The sequence below is a fragment of the Megalopta genalis genome, chromosome 14 (assembly GCF_051020955.1).
Source record: "Megalopta genalis isolate 19385.01 chromosome 14, iyMegGena1_principal, whole genome shotgun sequence".
NCBI lineage: Eukaryota > Metazoa > Arthropoda > Insecta > Hymenoptera > Halictidae > Megalopta > Megalopta genalis.
This window is the reverse complement of record NC_135026.1, coordinates 6310803-6326072: the sequence shown is the minus strand read 5'-3', so window position 1 is coordinate 6326072 and position 15270 is coordinate 6310803. Positions and strand designations below refer to the sequence as shown.

Below are 15270 nucleotides of genomic sequence, written 5' to 3'. Positions count from 1 at the left end.
AGATCCTCGGGAAAGGATCGAGGGGATCGAGGCTGCGAGCGCTCCGGCTGGATCTCCCGCGGCAACAAAGCAGAAAAGCTGTTTATACAGGGTGTCCCAAAATGATTACATTCTATTAATTACAACCGTGAAATGCGGGATTCCTGAGGTGATTTCGAGTAACTTTTTCCTTAGCGAAAATGCGATCCGTGGCTTCGTTCACGAGTTATTAGCTGGGAAGATTCCTGAGGTCATTTCAAGTAACTTTTTTCTTTGTGAAAATGTTCTACGACGCTTCGTTCACGAGTTATCGACGAAAAACAGTGGACCAATGAGTGGCGAGCTTGGCTGGCGCGAGGCGGCCGAGCCAACTAGCGCGCGGCGCCCAGTTACGCTCATTGGATCGGCCGCCACGCTCCAGCCGAGCGCGCCTCTCATTGGTCCACAGTTTTTCGTCGGTAACTCGTGAACCAAGGCTCGTAGAACATTTTCGCAAAGGAAAAAGTTGCTTGGAATGACCTCGGGAACCTCGGGAACACCTCAGTTCCCGCTTGTACAATAATTCTGGGACACCCTGTAGGAATATTCCCCCGGACACTTTTTCCGGCAGCCGATTCCCCTGTCCCGCGATCCCCGCTCGCCCCCTCGACCCCCCGGTCGAGCGCTTCGTTTGTCTTTCGGTCGCGATGATTGCGCCCGAACAATGGATCCATTATCTAAACGCTTGTTTTCTTGCCGCCACGCTCACCTTCCCACGAACCGTCGCTGTCCATCATTCCGGCTCGTCTTTTTCCTAGCGCCAGCTCGCTCCTCTCGGTCAACCGTCTTCGTCCGAGCCGCGGGATCCCACCGAGGGGATCAGCCCCGGTCAGGCGACGAAATCTAATTGAGACGGACGGTTTGGTAATCGAGATGTTGGATCGAGCAACGCTGACGAGACCGTGGAATAACGTACAGCTCTGTCCTGGCACGAAGCGTGGAAGCGAGCTCTTCGGAGCAACTGAATTATAATTGTCAAGTGTTTTTCAATTTCTTTATGTATCCAAGTGAAATTTGAAATTTAAGTAGATGAGATTTTTGAAAGGTCACGAGATGATTTCGGAAAATTGAAAAATCCCGCAGTCTACTCGATGGAAACTGACTCAATTTCGAAGGAGAACTTTAAGTCGATCTTAAAATATCTTCCCGTCGGAGCTTTTCGATGCAACTTGGCTCAAATTGAAGCTGAAAGTATCTACTTTAACACGCGGTAGTTCGAGATAAAAAATAATAGCAGCATCATTTCGAGAAGTAGAGAAACCTCGACCCTTGCCTCGAAGAAAAATACCACGATTTTAATAGGCAAATTGAGATCGATTTCAAGTTACATCCTCGTAGAACATTTTTTATCTAAGTGAGCTCAAATTAAAGCTCGAAATGTCTACTTTAATACATGGTAGCTCGAGTTAAAAAATAATAGCAGCATCATTTCGAGAAATAGAGAAACCTTGACCTTTGCCTCGAAGAAAAATACCACGATTTTAATAGAGAAATTGAGATCGATTTCAAGTTGCATCCTCGTGGAACAATTTTGATCTAAGTGAGCTCAAATTGAAGCTCGAAGCGTCTACTTTAACATGTGGTAGCTTAATTAAAAAAACAATCGCGACATTATTTCGAAAAATCGAGAAATCTGAACCCTTGATACGAAGAAAAAGCCACGTCTTCGATAAGAAACTTGAAATGAATTTTAAGAGACATTCTCGCGAGATATTTTTGTCAAACTTACACCAAATTAAAGCTGAAAGTACCCTCTTTAATAGAGTCTAGCTTGGGTCGAAGAAAAACCACGAGCTCGTTTTGCAAAATCGAAAAATCCTATGGTTTAGTATTCAAACCAAATCAAAACAATACTCGTCGACACGATCGACTGTAAACGCGCTAGAAAATTTTACCGTCGGATCCTCTCCACATTGTTTCAAAGACCAAAGTTTCCTCTTTAAAATGAGCACTCGAACTTTCGCGGACGATTTTTTCCGGTCATTTTATTCAACTTTGAACGAAGCCTCGACGATGCCCACTTTTCGGTAACGCCAGGCACACGACCAAATTTCCCCCTGGTTTCGATTGCACAAAACGACGAGAAAAATTCGTACGACAAGTTTCGAGGGGTTTTTGGAAAGGGGAGACTTCGACCTTCAAATCGGTGGACCATTCTTCGGGATAAAAAAATTTCCAACGATTTCAGAGACGTTTCAATTCGTAGCTTTGTTGGCGACAAATGTGGAAGGCGGAGAATTCCAGGCTTCGAAATGACAGAAAGTTCGTTCCTGCAGCTCTGTGTTAGGTTACTTTTATTATGATATAATGTTTTTTAAATCAATTTTCTTAATTTTATTATTTTTCAATTTTTTTAAAAATTATTTTTAACGTATAATATTTTATTATTAGGTTAGGTCTAAATTAAGCGACGGTGAAGCAAAGTTAAGAGCTACGACAATAAAACTGGACTTATTTTAGGTTGAGACTAGCTTAGTTTTGGATTAAGTATGATGATTAGACAATGCGTCAGAATAGAATATCAAATTATTTTTGTCATCCCAAGTAATAGCAAAATTAAAGAGCAAAATACCATTTTAATCATCGTCTATTAAACTGATCTCTCTATCGCCTAAAAAACAAATCCAAGTCGCTTAACCGAATATTAAAAAAAATGATTACGTTTTAGAAGCTGCTACAACACTTTTGTGTACCACCTAATTCAGAGCAGCCTGCGCAGCCGCTATTCGTCAGCCGGCCAAGCACCTGGCAAGTTGCGATGCGCGCAAACATTTACGATTAATTGAATTACGAGGACAATGCGCGATCAAAGGAAGACGGAACGGGCGGCTTGGAAGCGTTTGGAGGCCGATAATGACGCTGAAAGGCGAGGATTCATCGAGGAAGCGGCGCTGGAACGGCGCCGCGTCCTCCAGCAACGGCGTGAAATCTTCGATGCATGCGGATCATACGCGCGAGCGTCTTAGACAAATTGCGAGAAATTACGCGCTTTTGTCGGTGTCCGGGGCACTATAAACGGCCCGCGGACGGGCCCCATTGTTCCGCGGCATCGTCTCGTTGCTTCATCATTCGCATCCCATCGCGGCGGCCGCGCGAGCGCGATACAAAAATCCCGGGCCCGAAGTGAGAGTCTCTTTAAGAGCGCGGCGCGAAAGAGCGCCGCGAGCTCATTACCATCCCCGCTGCTATATGCGTGCCCGTACGTAGTCCGCTGGGGGAGCGGGCCACGCGAAGGCGGCTGAACAGAGACGGAAAGTGGAGCACTCGCAGTGATGCTCAACCCACCGTTCGCGGCGACGACCCTTTCCCTTCGTTGCCGCCGTCTGTCTATCACCGCGCCACCTGGAAGACGTTTCTTCCTGCCGGGCTTCGTTGAGGTATAAAAAGTAGTCGTGGATGATGCTCGCGATCGGGGGGTTTGTTTCGAGGGAATGTTTGCAGGGGGGAGTGTCTGCTATTTTTATAATGATCACGACAAAATTGTGGTGCGATATTTCTCACGTTTTATCGACGATTTAGGGGAACAAAGGACTGGCAGAGCTGATCCACGCGTAGAGTCCAGACATAATTCGGAATAGGAGATAAGACGGTCTTAAATCAGACCTAAGTTGGTCTTGTAGTATAGCTAAACCAGCTAAGATAGACTTAAAGCAGGCTTAACCTATGTCAAACGCAGATCTAACACAATTCTAATGCAGACATAGCCTAGGCTTAACTAAGGATTAAAATAAACCAGATTTAAATCAGACTAAAATATGAGAAGTTAGCACGGAGAATAATATAAACAATTAAACCAGACTTAACTCATGTCAAACCCAGATCTAACACAGTTCTAATGCAGACATAACCTAGGCTTAACTAAGGATTAAGATAAACCAGATTTAAATCAGACTAAAATATGAGAACTTAACACGGACAATAATATAAAAACTGAAGCCAGATTTAACCTATGTCGAACCCAGATCTAACACAGTTCTAATGCAGACATAACCTAGGCTTAACTAAGGATTAAAATAAACCAGATTTAAATCAAACTAAAATACGAGAACTTAACACGGACAATAGTATAAAAAATCAAACCAGACTTAACCTATCTCAAATCCACATCTAACACAGTTCTAATCCAGAGATAATATAGACTTAATTAAGGAGTGAAATAAACCAGATTTAAATCAGAGTAAAATATGAAGAATTAACGCAGACTACAATATAAAAACTTAAATCACACTTAATTGATGTTGAACTCAGATCTAACGCAGTTTTAATATTTTTAATCCAGACATAACCTAGGTTTAACTAAGGATTAAAATCACGCTGAATGGAGACTAGACACAGACTTAAACCAGATTAAAATATCAGAACTTAACGCGGATCACAACATAAGAACTTAAATCAGACTTAATCTATATCGAACCCAGATCTAGCGCAGTTTTAATCCTGACATAATCTAGGCTTAACTAAGGATTAAAATCATACCTAACAGAAACTAGACACACAGACATACACCAAGATTTAAATCAGATTAAAATATGAGAACTTGATGCTGACAATAATATAAAAACTTAAATCAAACTTAACCTATGCTTAATTCAGATCTTATTTAAACCTTGTCCATATTAATGGAAGTTCTAACGGGGACTAAAAACCGACTCAAACAAGATTTAAACAATATTTAAACTAGATTTGATCTAAACTTCAACTAGATTTCGACTACATTTCAAACAAATTTGAACCGTATTTGAAGGAAACTTTATTCCAGAAGAATGTACTTAAACTCTATTTAAGTGAAATCAAAGCTACAACTAATTCAGATTGAAACCAGACCCAACACAGACTAAAAACTGTTTTAAAACAGATGTAAAGCAGATTTAAACCAGGTTTAAATAAAACTTGAGCATGACTTAACGCGGACAGAAATGTACTTGAACCAGACTTAAGTTTCATCGAACCTAGATCTACCTTAAACATAATTCGATTATGTTTAATGCAGTCTAAAAAAATGGCTTAAATAAGATTCAAATCAGATTTAAGAAAGCCCTAAGACTCAAGCAAGTCCTAACCCAGTCTAAAACACATTTCAGCCAGTTTTAACCTATAACTAACCTAAATCTACATCCTCGTGACGTGGATAAATACAATGAAAATTAAAAAGAAGAAACGATGTCCTCGAGAACATATTCGAAGGTCGCGGAAATCAGATCAGACTCTCAAATATAAAATAAAATAAATATAAGATAAAATAAATATAAAATAAAATAAAAATAAAATAAAATAAATATAAAATAAAAATAAAATAAGATATATATAAAATAAAATAAATAAAATAAACTACTGCGGGGTGACTAACTGCCGTGCCTTCGTGAAACTTTAACCGATGGCCTACGCCAATTTGACGACTTGTCACTCTGCGAAACAAGCCATAAAAATTGTATTCACCGCTAGAAGGTTAAATTCAACATTTCTATTCCTTCGTTTCGTTCGTATCCGAACCAAAAAAGAAACAGAATACGTCTCGATCGACAAATATAAAGTTAATTATGCCGGGGAACAAAGCACAGTCGCAGCGATTGGTCAGCCAGGAGCGACCGTCTCCGCGGTCGAACGTGCTGAAAAACGACGGAGGCGAGCCCGGTGTCCATTCCCGCCAGAAATTAGCCGACGTAGCTCGTGGCTGGCGGCCTCTCGGACACCTCGTGAAAGGTAATCGCTCGGAAAGAGAGCGGGAGAGGCTCCGTCGCAGCTCCATTTTTGCCCCGAAACCGCCTGGCGATCGTCGCTGCTCTCCCGCCACCCCCTCCCCCACTCCTCTCCCGTTACCCGCCGATCCTCTCTTTCTCTAGTTCCCGGCCCGATTTGCCAATAGCTCGTTGATATGCAGAGAGCCCCATCGTTTCGCGGCAGGACGGCAGAAAGGCAGATCGGCGGGCGGGGAGGAGGAACGGGAGGGGAACGTTTCAAAACAGGGAACGCAGCGCGCGGAGCAGGCGGACCGTCGCCGCCAGGCCAATGATATATGGGAATGGCTTCTGGGATGAAAATGCGGAGATGTATCTGCTCGATTTTCCTCGCCGAGCCGAGTGAGCGGAGAACGGCCGGCGAGGCGATCCGACGTTCCCGAGCGGCAGTCCTTGAAGACGAACGGAGGGATTCGAGATCCCGACGCTCCTAGGAGGACCGTTTCACCTGGGATTTATCCGTCGATTCCCGATTATTGCGCCGGTTTCGGGATAAGAAACGTACACGGTGGACTACAAAACGCTAACTAAAATTAGATTTAATTAAACAGAACAATAACTAAATTTCTTAAAACGCAATAACTATTTTAGAACTGAACTAAATTACTCGCATTTATTTTTGGATGATAGAGGGACGATAAACGATGACTGAAATGATATTTTTTTAATTTTGCCATTACTTGGAATCATAAAAAGAATATAACATTTCTCGTCTTTTAACTTTTTTATCTGAGCCTACAAGGAAAATTTAAAAAATGTCTTTCGTAGATCTCTGTAAATTATATGCATGTTGTAAATTTTAATTAAAATTAATTAAGTTACCGAGATCTACGAAAGGCATTTTTAAAATTTTTGTTAGAGGCTCGGATAAAAATGTTAACATCACTTCACGTAATAGCAAAATTTTAAAAAATTATTTCAGTCATCGTCTGATAGACTAATTCCTCTATTATTATTATTATTATTATTTTTATATTATTATTAATACCTCTATTACTTAAAACAAATCGATTCGTTTAGTTCACTTTTGAAAAAGTTATTGTGTTTTAGAAGGTGTACGAACAATCTTATACCAAATAACCACGAATATACAAGGTATCCGAAAAATGTCTCGCAATGCGGTATCGGTGGATTCCTGACGTCATTCGAAGCAACTTTTTCCTTAACGAAGATACGATCCGCCGCTTCGTTTACGAGTTATTAACGAAAAACAGTGACCAATGAGAGACCGACGCCCCGCCCTCGCGACCACTACCGCAGCGCCAGATGGCCGACGCGACGCGGCATTGGCCGCAAGTGCGGAGCGCCGAGCCAATCAGCGGAACTGTGCTTCGCGCGCTAATTGACTTGAGTCGCATTGGTCGAGTCGCCTCTCATTGGTCAGTGTTTTTCGTTAATAACTCGTAAAGAAAGCCTCGGACTGCATTTTCACTAAGGAGAAAGATGCATTAAATGACCTCAAGAACCTCATATATCCAGATTGTGATTTTTGGGACACCCTGTAGATGGCGCTCGAACGCGTTACCTAACCTATCAGTAAGGCGGCGGGAAGTATAAACTCGGCCGTTTCTCGCGCCGCGGCGCCTAACCGCGCGTTTAAATGTTATCGGGGCTGTCCATCGGATCCGCGAGGGGATCGTGTACGGTAGTCGCGACGAATATAATAACTCATTGCCATTGTTAACGCGGCCAGAGGCGTGCCCGTGCAACCGCGAAGAAGCGCCCGGGAAAAACCGTGGAAATCCGCCTGGGATCCTTGCTTCCCCCGGCTGGATATAGACGTGCCTCGGAACGAGACAATGAGGAGCCGTGAGCTGCGTCGCGGCGTTGCTGGATCAAGCGTTCCTTGATCTCTACGATCATATTCATGATTATTATATCATATTTATGATTTAAAATCATATCACGAACAGCCGAGAAAATTGGAGCAATGGAATTCATGATTATTTTCGAATTGATGACTACTTTCGTGATTGTTTAGGTCGACTATTGTTTAAACAATTGTCTCAGATTTTGATGAGATTAAGATATCTTATAGAGCTTGAGATTTTGAACAACTTTTGCCTTTACAGAAAATCTCAACTATGTCTGGTTTCCGAGATAAACGCAAAATACTCTTGACCTAATCTAGACCTAATCCAGAAATATGGCTGGCCTAACCCTGACCTAACTTATGCGTATAACGTTCGCGGCAATTTGAAAAATGTTTTCGAACGTTATTATTTAACCGGAGATCATTATGCATTTATGATAAATGCAAGAGAGTGATAATAATATGTCAAGATTATGTAAAATAATTGTTTAACTATTCTTTATTTATGGTAAAGAACATTCGACATTTTGATGTTTAAAAAATGATTAATGAGACTCATAGATTTCATCGAGGTTTGCAATCTAGTTGTAAGTATAGGTTAGTAAGTAAGCAGTCGGTAAGTCTGAGTTAGGTCTGGGTTAGGTCTGGGTTGGGTCTACAGTTTTTCGCGAATATCTCGGAGACTACTGCAAATCGAGATTTTCTACAAAGGAAAAAGTTGTTCAAAATCTCAAGCTGAACAACATATATCAATTTCATTAAAAGCGGTGACAAGCACTCTTTTGCAAACAATTATATAAAAGAAAAAATTGTCCAAATTGTTCGCGAAAAATATAAATTACCTAAAAACGGCGGCTCCGTTTCCTTATCTGACATTGTTGAATCTTTTAAAATGCTTCCGATTTTTGTTATTATTCTTTTATTATTTTATTATCACTGTCTCATTAAACAGTTCGCAGTCTATAATAAGCCTAAAGGTAACAAAATTCTCTAAATTTTCCCACTGATTGAAATTAGAACTGTTCACTGTCGCCAGAAAGGCAGGCTCGGAGACATTTCAGCCAGCGAAGCGGCAGCGGACAAGCGGCTCGTACGCTTTCGTATTTGCATCTGTAACTGTGCGTCCGTAGTAGCTGTTCGATCCGATTTCGCAAGCCCGAAGAACGCTTTTGCCCCATTGATTTCGTCCGCGGCTGGCACCAAATGGTCCGCCCGTGTTGACTGGTACTTTCGAACCGAGTCGCCGTGAGAATTCATAGAATGCCCCCTCCCCCCCGCCCGCCGCCTCTCGTGCCGGACATCTGGCGCGCTTTACACCGTTCCGTAAACTTTTGATCGAGGATCGCTGGTGAATATTCATAAGCCTCGTCGTCTGGCCGGCTCGTCGACCGCAGTTTCGCAATTCATTTAATGTGTCTTGCCGATTAGAAATCCCTCTCGAACCATAGTCAGCTCAATTAACGAAGCAACGCCGACAATAAATTGCTAACAAGTTATTAAATTATTGCCCGGAAAAAGTTTCAGAAATAAATACACTGGAAAGCCGACTGGATTTGATTCGTTTTAGAATTTATCGAATACGTTTTATTCCACGATTCGTTGAATTTACTTCCTTTCAGATTTGTTGTTTCGCTTTAAATTCTTCTGGATTTGTTTTGCCTCACGTTTGTACTGTATTTGTTTCGTTTTAAATGTTTTTGCTGGATTTGCATCATTTTGCATCGTACTGGATTTCGTTTATTTCGCATTGCATTGGATTTGTTTCATTTCATTTTACTGAATTTGTTTTATTTTACATTTTACAAAATTTATTTCACTAAATTTATTCTACATTTTACTAGAATTGTTTTATTTTAAATTTTACTAAAACTGTTTCATTTTATGTTTTACTAAAATTGTTATACTTTAAATTTGACCAAATGTCTTCTTCCTTTAGTCACCAAATTTATTTTATTTCAATCTATACTATTATAAATTCATTTCATTTCAAAGTCCACTAAATTTATTTAAAATCGATTACCAATGTAATTTCTTGAAAATTAAATTGGAAGGATAATTTATTTTTCTGACTAAAAAATGCATTAAAAAAAACAGATTTCCCTTTTTGGTAAAACAGATGCCTTCTTGTATTAATCTTATGGTAATGAATAAAAACCCGCAACCCAATTAAGATGATAAAAATGTTTACAACCGGATAGTTGGATTGCAAAATGAAAAATCTATGAACATCGATTCGAAATTTCGATGCATTTGTTGCCGGTGCCGGAGACCGCTATGGACAGCGAATAATGAATTGCACGAGCCCGTGACCGCACCGGTCGCGGAAAAGAATCGATGACGCAACGACGGCGTGGCGAAGCCGCGGGACTAGCCCGGACTATTATGCAAATTGATGTTAATTAAAATCAAACAGACATCCTCCGCGTTCGCCGTGGTCCCGGGGCACGGCCGCTGTGTTCGCGCGTGCACTGCAACACAGCTCTTGTAAAAGCGGCTGCCTCGGGACAGTCATTGGCCGTCATCGAAAGTAAGCGTCGTCTTAATTTGTTCGAGCGATGTCGCGGACCAAAAGCGGGACTCTCCAGTGTTCGTGTAACGACTGCGCCGCTTTCTTCTACTCTTTTTCACAAACTCCAGATTCACAGTAAAAATATCCATTGTAAAAGTGTTAATAATTCTAATATCTTCTGATGTTTTGTTAACATTTTATTATTTTATTGAAACCGTGATCACAGATTCTATGCATTTGTAGCAGAAATGGATTAACGAAATGCAGAACAGTGGAAACAACAGAAGAATTTCAAAATACTGCAGCATTACTTTTACTGTATTTCATTTAATTTATATTATATTAAGTAATTTATATGATATGATTTATGGAATAATATATTGAAAGAAGACTTTTATCTCATTTTTGTTTGATGTTTACTAATGATATCAATTTTTATTTAATTTAATTTAATTTATATTATATTATATTATATAATACATATCATATTATATAATTTATATTATATGATTTATCTAATAATATATTGAAAGAAGACTTTTATCTAATTTCTGTTTGAGGTTTACTAATGATAACAATTTTTATTTAATTTAATTTAATTTATATTATATTATACAATTTATATTGTATTATATAATTTATATTATATTATATAATACATACCATATTATATATAATTTATATTATATGATTTATCTAATAATATATTGAAAGAAGACTTTTATCTAATTTCTGTTTGATATTTCTCTAATGACAACAATTTCTATTTTTCCTAAAGATTCGCCTAGTAATTAATTTAGTAATTACTACTACTAATTCAGTACTAATTCAATACTAATTCAGTATACTAATTCAACACTTTGACAGCCACGGTACTAACCTCAAAAATGTCGTGAATCCGAAGTACACACATTCTGTAATCAAATTTATATTGAAAATTTAAGCTGTGTGACATCAACTAATTTTCAACATTCTTACGTTTCATGAAACCTAGTAAAGTTCAGTAGATGTAATAGATTAGTTGAAACATTGTTCTTTAGATTAGAGTACATAGTTTTGTCACTCGTACATAGTTGACGCCGCAGTGAAAGTGACAATTAGGTTACGACGTTCGAATATAGTAAACTAAGGCTTAAGATTGAAGACTGAAGATACGACAATCGTAGAAATTGTTAGTGTAATACTTTTGTAATACTGTTGTAATACTATTGTATTCTAATGTATGTGGGCTGATGGGTTAGATTGGGCCTAATGTCTTACGTTTAGTAACAAAAATTAGGTTAGGAGTGCGGTTAAGTGTTCGAGCATAACAACAGTAGTCACAGTGACATTATCCGTCGGTAGAAGTATTCCGGATCATTTGCTTTGAAACAATAAGAAATAAAGAGCTTGTTAAATTATATTAATCTAAATAATTCGATGCATCGTGGACGAGATTATTGCAGTTTCTGAACAATTTAACTTTAAGCCGGTAGATAAAGTGTTGAAGTATAAGAAGCCTTCATACTAGAAGTATTCGAATTAAAAATATTCGCAGTGGAAGTATCCAAAGTGGAAGCTCCAAGAACTTTCTAAATAAATAAACAATATTAGTTTTCATTCTCTCAGAAGAAACAAAAATTTCCTAAATAAGTAAACAAAATTAGCATTCCAGTCTCTCTGAAGAAACAAAAATCTCCAGAAGGTCCAATTAACTGGCCGAGTCATCTAACGTAACCTAAAAGTGCAACTATTCTCAAGACAGTGCCAATTTTCCCGCGTTATAACTTTTGAACCGTTATAGTTATTGCAATGAAATTTTCACTAAAACTAATTAAAAATAGCAATTTTTAGCTACCGACAATTAGATATTTTTCGCATTTATTAAACAATAAATTTCAATAAATTTTCATCGCAATTCTCAATTTAAAAGAAAATTGTTCAAGTATAATTATACAAACTATTTTCCACTTTCTAAATATGTATCTCATTTATATTTCAACTTTCAATGTTCATGGTAATTAAAATATTTATTCAATTTCATTAATCTCATCATTTCCGAGGATCGCAGACCTTTTTTATTTAAAGCAATATAAATTGAATAATTGACGGTTTGTAAAAGTCGGCTTTTTTATCAAACTTCACCGAATACTTCTAACTTCACTGTGCCCCCCCCCCCCGCATTGACTCGTACTTAATTGAAATCCGTCGTCATCGTTCAACGATTTTTCCCCGGGCCCCGTCGATCGTCTTAATTGCCGCGTTAAACGCGAAACGCGGCGAGCCGGCCGTTTCGTTTCCACGGTGTAACGATCGGTCCGAGCCTCGGCCGGCCGGTCTAATGAAATTCTGCTTATTCATCGATCATGCGGGTCCCGGTTTATCGTCCGAGGACGGATTTAAAAGGCGCAGGTGATCCTCCCACCAGGCCGTCCCGCGTCCCTGTCCCGTCGTTAGAGCGCGAGCGGGGCGGGGCGGTGGCGACGGTGGCGACGGTGGTGGTGGAAACGGAGGATGAGAAGGAAAAGAAAAAAGATCGACGTGGCAATCTACATACATCGCGGGGTCACATTAGAAGTAACGAGAAAGCGGGTCGGGAGCCACGAGCAATTTACGAGCAATAAGCGAGCCCCCAGATCTCCTGGAAGAGCGGAGAGACGTCGTTAGGATTGGAATATGCACGGCCACGACCTCGGGTGAGCCCGCCTAGGTTCACCTTTCCTCGACAACTTCTCGTCCGTGGCTCCGACCCACTCTCCTCAAGTGCACCTTCACCGATACACGTGTGCACCGGGCCGCCGCCGACTTCTCCGCTTCGCTCCGGCATCCGCGCGGCCACGGGGCCGCTCGACTTCTTCAGAGGAAGAGGATGCAACGTGATCCACCGTTGTTCGCGTAGGAGTCGATGTAGACGCCGGAGACAAAAGACCTCGTGCGGTTAGATGCGATTAATGCGCGATGCATCGCCACGGAATCTTTGTACCTGTCCCCGGCTGCGTCGGGAAACGATTACGTATCTATACCGGGTGATACGGCGTTTGCGGATCGGCCGGATCGCTCTCTCTCACTCTCTTTCTCTCTCGACCCATCGGTAATTTCTCTCTCTCTCTCTCTCTCTCTCTCTCTCTTGACACATCTCACTCTCTCTCTCTCTCTCTCTCTCTCTCTCTCTCGACACATCTCACTCTCTCTCTCTCTCTCTCTCTCTCTCGACACATCTCACTCTCTCTCTCTCTCTCACTCTCTCTCGACCCATTTTTAATTTCTCTCTAACTCTCACTCTCTCTCGACCCATTTTTAATTTCTCTCTCACTCTCACTCTCTCTCGACCCATTTTTAATTTCTCTCTCTCTCTCGACCCACCTTTAATTTCTCTCTCTCTCTCTCTCTCTCTCTCTCTTCCTTTAATCTCTCTCTAGACACATCTCACTCTCTCTTCCTTTAATCTCTCTCTCTTGGCCCATCGGTAATTTCTCTCTCTCTCTCTCTCTCTCTCTCTCTCTCCCTCTCGGCCCATCGGTAATTTCTCTCTCTCTCTCTCTATTCATTCTTTCTAATTAAAGAGGAAGATTAGAAAGAATGATTAGAGAGAGAGAGAGAGAGAGAGAGAGAGAGAGATTGGAGGGAAAGAGAGAGAGATTAGAGAGGAAGATTAGAAGAAATAATTACAGAGAAAGATTGGAGAGAGAGATTAGAGAGAGAGAGAGAGAGAGACAGAGAGAGAACTTACGGATGAGTCGAGAGGAAGAGAGAAGGAGAGAGAGATTATAGAGAGGAAGAGAGAGAGAGATTAGAAAAAGAGATTAGAGAGAGAAAGAGAGAGAGAGAGAAATTACCGATGAGTAGTCGAGAGAGAGAGAGAGAGAGAGAGAGAGAGAGAGAGAGAGAGAGAGAGATGAGTATATACATGAATATATACGTATGAATATATGTATACATACATATAATAACAGACACGTTATAACAATAAATATATGAACAATAAATAACAATTAGCTAGAACGATTCCTGACGTCATTTCAAGCAGCTTTTTCCTTAGCGAAAATGTTCTATGAGGCTTCGTTCACGAGTTATTAACGAAAAACAGTGGACCAATGAGAGGCGAGCTTCACTAGCGCGAAGCAGCCGAGCCAACTAGCGCGCCGAGCGCAGTTCTGCTGATTGGCTCGGCCGCCTCGCGCCGGCTGATCTCGCCTCTCATTGGTCACCGTTTTTCCTTAATAACTCGCAAACGAAGCCGCGGATCGCATTTTCGCAAAGGAAAAAGTTGCTTCAAATGATCTCAGGAATAACATAAGTCCCAGTGTTAACGTAATTATGGAACATCCTGTATATATTGTCTCCTTATTCGAATTAGTATAAAATAACAGTATAATGTAATTAACGTAGCATAAAAGCGAGAAGGATATAGGAGCTCTTAATCTCAGGGGCCCACCCACACGTTCACCGATGGGCCTTAACCCAATTGTCGCAATAGCGGCTGTACAAATAGCGAAAAGTGGAGAAATAGAAAAAAGTTTACTAGAAATAGAAAAAGCGGATATTATCCGACGAGAAGAACATAATCACAAGGGGCCCCTGAATCGCGGCGCATAAGGCCCGCAAAGAAACCGCGAGGCACCCCGGTAGCGGACGGTCGCGGAAACGGCTCGGCCACGACTCGGATTTCTCGCGTGCATCCCGTGGCTGTCTCTCATGTTCGAGCGGCTGTGATCGCTGCGGCGAAAGCATCGGAACAGTATTATAAGAAGCCGGATCGGCGGGCCTCCGAACGGCGACCTCATTGATACACGATGCACCGGGGCTCACCGTTCCGATAAAAGATGCGCCGTGCACCGTGGAAGCGCGCCGTTGACCGCGGACGGAGCGGTATCCGTGGAACGGCGACATGGAAATAGTCGCGATAAATCGCTCGCCACGAACTATTCCATTATAAAGGAGCATGCCCCGGGTAACATAGCCGCTCGCGACGACCGTTGCTTTGTGCAACGGCGCACCTACCTGTACGTGCATCGGCTGCCGACAGAGCCGGCACACCAGACTAACGACAATCGGCTCCGTGGATTTCCCTGAAACCCCTACGCGAATCTTGATGTATATCTACGCCGGGACCGCTTCCTTGAATGAATTTCCTGTGGCCGCGCGAGCGCGCGCGCGCACCCGGCCGTCGTCCGCCGGGGGAAAAACGTGGAACGTGGAAAGGGCCGGCGGCCTCT

The 15270-nt window shown here is 41.4% G+C and overlaps 1 protein-coding gene and 1 long non-coding RNA gene across 2 annotated transcripts in view; one reads left to right on the top strand and one right to left on the bottom strand.

The window, feature by feature from the left end:
- Nucleotides 1-15270, bottom strand: part of LOC117225812 (uncharacterized) — a 728572-nt gene that overhangs the window by 75273 nt on the left and 638029 nt on the right. The window lies entirely within an intron of this gene.
- Nucleotides 9631-10466, top strand: LOC143260518 (uncharacterized). Its single transcript, XR_013034776.1, has 2 exons — nt 9631-10210; nt 10302-10466. It is a non-coding gene; the product is annotated as an uncharacterized LOC143260518 (long non-coding RNA).